This window comes from Schistocerca gregaria, unplaced genomic scaffold (genome assembly GCF_023897955.1).
Source record: "Schistocerca gregaria isolate iqSchGreg1 unplaced genomic scaffold, iqSchGreg1.2 ptg000378l, whole genome shotgun sequence".
NCBI classification, from domain to species: Eukaryota; Metazoa; Arthropoda; class Insecta; order Orthoptera; family Acrididae; genus Schistocerca; species Schistocerca gregaria.
In genome coordinates, this window is record NW_026061824.1 from 5,405,836 (window position 1) to 5,411,078 (window position 5,243).

Consider the following 5,243-nt stretch of genomic DNA (forward strand, 5'->3'; position numbering starts at 1 on the left):
CAGACGATAAATGTAACCGTTTCAGAGAGAAGAGCGGCCAATGTAACGATATGGCTTTAAGTCGATTCGATAATAAATGAAGAAAACGGACGGATTTCTCAGTTTTTTACTACATATGAACACTTTTCACATAGTCCCGTTCAACGCAGCGGCTATTCCTCCTCTGGTGCAAAACCTTAAGGTCCTAGTACATGTTTAAGGCACTAAAGAAGGGTAAAAAGTCAATAATCGATAAATAAATCTTGGATTGTACTGCTTTTAACTGGCTATTACATCAAGTTAGAAGTTTCTTCTGCGTTCAACTATGGTGCGGTTAGTTTCTCCGCATACCGCAGCACGCGACATAGCTTTGCAGACGATAAATGTAACCGTTTCAGAGAGAAGAGCGGCCAATGTAACGATCTGGCTTTAAGTCGATTCGATAATAAATGAAGAAAACGGACGGATTTCTCAGGTTTTTACTACATATGAACACTTTTCACATTCTCCCGTTCAACGCAGCTGCTAGTCCTCCTCCGGTGCAAAATCTTAAGGTCCTAGCTCATGTCCAAGGCACTAAAGGAGGGTAAAAAGTCAATAATCGATAAATAAATCTTGGATTGTACTGCTTCTAACTGGCTATAACATCAAGTTAGAAGCTTCTTCTGTGTTCTACTATGGTGCGGTTAGTTTCTCCGCATACCGCAGCACGCGACATTGCTTTGCAGACGATAAATGTAACCGTCTCAGAGAGAAGAGCGGCCAATGTAACGATCTGGCTTTAAGTCGATTCGATAATAAATGAAGAAAACGGACGGATTTCTCATTTTTTTACTACATATGAACACTTTTCACATTCTCCCGTTCAACGCAGCTGCTAGTCCTCCTCTGGTGCAAAATCTTAAGGTCCTAGCTCATGTCCAATGCACTAAAGAAAGGTAAAAAGTCAATAATCGATAAATAAATCTTGGATTGTACTGCTTCTAACTGGCTATTACATCAAGTTAGAAGCTTCTTCTGTGTTCTACTATGGTGCGGCTAGATTCTCCGCATACCGCAGCACGCGACATAGCTTTGCAGACGAAAAATGTAACCGTCTCAGAGAGAAGAGCGGCCAATGTAAAGATCTGGCTTTGAGTCGATTCGATAATAAATTAAGAAAACGGACGGATTTCTCAGTTTTTTACTACATATGAACACTTTTCACATTCTCCCGTTCAACGCAGCTGCTAGTCCTCCTCCGGTGCAAAATCTTAAGGTCCTAGCTCATGTCCAAGGCACTAAAGAAGGGTAAAAAGTCAATAATCGATAAATAAACCTTGGATTGTACTGCTTCTAACTGGCTATAACATCAACTTAGAAGCATCTTCTGTGTTCTACTATTTTGCTTTTAGTGTCTCTGCATACCGCAGAACGCGACATAGCTTTGCAGACGATAAATGTAACCGTTTCAGAGAGAAGAGCGGCCAATGTAACGATCTGGCTTTAAGTCGATTCGATAATAAATGAAGAAAACGGACGGATTTCTAAGGTTTTTACTACATATGAACACTTTTCACATTCTTCCGTTCAACGCAGCTGCTAGTCCTCCTCTGGTGCAAAATCTTAAGGTCCTAGCTCATGTCCAAGGCACTAAAGGAAGGTAAAAATCAATAATCGATAAATAAATCTTGGATTGTACTGCTTCTAACTGGCTATTACATCAAGTTAGAAGCTTCTTCTGTGTTCTACTATGGTGCGGTTAGTTTCTCCGCATACCGCAGCACGCGACATAGCTTTGCAGACGATAAATGTAACCGTTTCAGAGAGAAGAGCGGCCAATGTAACGATATGGCTTTAAGTCGATTCGATAATAAGTGAAGAAAACGGACGGATTTCTCAGGTTTTTGCTACATATGAACACTTTTCACATTCTCCCGTTCAACGCAGCTGCTAGTCCTTCTCTGGTGCAAAATCTTAAGGTCCTAGCTCAGGTCCAAGGCACTAAAGAAGGGTAAAAAGTTAATAATGGATAACTAAATCTTGGATTGTACTGCTTCTAACTGGCTATTACATCAAGTTAGAAGCTTCTTCTGTGTTCTACTATGGTGCGGTTAGTTTCTCCGCATACCGCAGCACGCGACATAGCTTTGCAGACGATAAATGTAACCGTTTCAGAGAGAAGAGCGGCCAATGTAACGATATGGCTTTAAGTCGATTCGATAATAAATTAAGAAAACGGACGGATTTCTCAGGTTTTTACTACATATGAACACTTTTCACATTCTCCCGTTCAACGCAGCTGCTAGTCCTCCTCTGGTGCAAAATCTTAAGGTCCTAGCTCATGTCCAAGGCACTAAAGGAGGGTAAAAAGTCAATAATCGATAAATAAATCTTGGATTGTACTGCATCTAACTGGCTATTACATCACGTTAGAAGCTTCTTCTGTGTTCTACTATGGTGCGGTTAGTTTCTCCGCATACCGCAGCACGCGACATAGCTTTGCAGACGATAAATGTAACCGTTTCAGAGAGAAGAGCGGCCAATGTAACGATATGGCTTTAAGTCGATTCGATAATAAGTGAAGAAAACGGACGGATTTCTCAGGTTTTTGCTACATATGAACACTTTTCACATTCTCCCGTTCAACGCAGCTGCTAGTCCTTCTCTGGTGCAAAATCTTAAGGTCCTAGCTCATGTCCAAGGCACTAAAGAAGGGTAAAAAGTCAATAATCGATAAATAAATCTTGGATTGTACTGCTTCTAACTGGCTATAATATCAACTTAGAAGCATCTTCTGTGTTCTACTATTTTGTTTTTAGTGTCTCTGCATACCGTAGCACGCGACATAGCTTTGCAGACGATAAATGTAACCGTTTCAGAGAGAAGAGCGGCCAATGTAACGATATGGCTTTAAGTCGATTCGATAATAAATGAAGAAAGCGGACGGATTTCTCAGTTTTTTATTACATATGAACACTTTTCACATTCTCCCGTTCAACGCAGCTGCTAGTCCTATTCTGGTGCAAAATCGTAAGGTCCTAGCTCATGGCCAAGGCACTAAAGAAGGGTAAAAAGTCAATAATCGATAAATAAATCTTGGATTGTACTGCTTCTAACTGGCTATTACATCAAGTTAGAAGCTTCTTCTGTGTTCTACTATGGTGCGGTTACTTTCTCCGCATACCGCAGCACGCGACATAGCTTTGCAGACGATAAATGTAACCGTTTCAGAGAGAAGAGCGGCCAATGTAACGATATGGCTTTAAGTCGATTCGATAATAAATGAAGAAAACGGACGGATTTCTCAGTTTTTTACTACATATGAACACTTTTCACATAGTCCCGTTCAACGCAGCGGCTATTCCTCCTCTGGTGCAAAACCTTAAGGTCCTAGTACATGTTTAAGGCACTAAAGAAGGGTAAAAAGTCAATAATCGATAAATAAATCTTGGATTGTACTGCTTTTAACTGGCTATTACATCAAGTTAGAAGTTTCTTCTGCGTTCAACTATGGTGCGGTTAGTTTCTCCGCATACCGCAGCACGCGACATAGCTTTGCAGACGATAAATGTAACCGTTTCAGAGAGAAGAGCGGCCACTGTAACGATATGGCTTTAAGTCGATTCGATTATAAATGAAGAAAACGGACGGATTTCTCAGGTTTTTACTACATATGAACACTTTTCACATTCTCCCGTTCAACGCAGCTGCTAGTCCTCCTCCGGTGCAAAATCTTAAGGTCCTAGCTCATGTCCAAGGCACTAAAGGAGGGTAAAAAGTCAATAATCGATAAATAAATCTTGGATTGTACTGCTTCTAACTGGCTATTACATCAAGTTAGAAGCTTCTTCTGTGTTCTACTATGGTGCGGTTAGTTTCTCCGCATACCGCAGCACGCGACATAGCTTTGCAGACGATAAATGTAACCGTTTCAGAGAGAAGAGCGGCCAATGTAAAGATCTGGCTTTGAGTCGATTCGATAATAAATTAAGAAAACGGACGGATTTCTCAGTTTTTTACTACATATGAACACTTTTCACATTCTCCCGTTCAACGCAGCTGCTAGTCCTCCTCTGGTGCAAAATCTTAAGGTCCTAGCTCATGTCCAAGTCACTAAAGAAGGGTAAAAAGTCAATAATCGATAAATAAACCTTGGATGGTACTGCTTCTAACTGGCTATAACATCAACTTAGAAGCATCTTCTGTGTTCTACTATTTTGCTTTTAGTGTCTCTGCATACCGCAGCACGCGACATAGCTTTGCAGACGATAAATGTAACCGTTTCAGAGAGAAGAGCGGCCAATGTAACGATCTGGCTTTAAGTCGATTCGATAATAAATGAAGAAAACGGACGGATTTCTCAGGTTTTTACTACATATGAACACTTTTCACATTCTCCCGTTCAACGTAGCTGCTAGTCCTCCTCTGGTGCAAAATCTTAAGGTCCTATCTCATGTCCAAGGCACTAAAGGAAGGTAAAAATCAATAATCGATAAATAAATCTTGGATTGTACTGCTTCTAACTGGCTATTACATCAAGTTAGAAGCTTCTTCTGTGTTCTACTATAGTGCGGTTAGTTTCTCCGCATACCGCAGCATGCGACATAGCTTTGCAGACGATAAATGTAACCGTTTCAGAGAGAAGAGCGGCCAATGTAACGATATGGCTTTAAGTCGATTCGATAATAAGTGAAGAAAACGGACGGATTTCTCATGTTTTTGCTACATATGAACACTTTTCACATTCTCCCGTTCAACGCAGCTGCTAGTCCTCCTCTGGCGCAAAATCTTAAGGTCCTAGCTCATGTCCAAGGCACTAAAGAAGGGTAAAAAGTCAATAATCGATAAATAAACCTTGGATTGTACTGCTTCTAACTGGCTATAACATCAACTTAGAAGCATCTTCTGTGTTCTACTATTTTGCTTTTAGTGTCTCTGCATACCGCAGCACGCGACATAGCTTTGCAGACGATAAATGTAACCGTTTCAGAGAGAAGAGCGGCTAATGTAACGATCTGGCTTTAAGTCGATTCGATAATAAATGAAGAAAACGGACGGATTTCTCAGGTTTTTACTACATATGAACACTTTTCACATTCTCCCGTTCAACGCAGCTGCTAGTCCTCCTCTGGTGCAAAATCTTAAGGTCCTAGCTCATGTCCAAGGCACTAAAGGAAGGTAAAAATCAATAATCGATAAATAAATCTTGGATTGTACTGCTTCTAACTGGCTATTACATCAAGTTAGAAGCTTCTTCTGTGTTCTACTATGGTGCGGTTAGT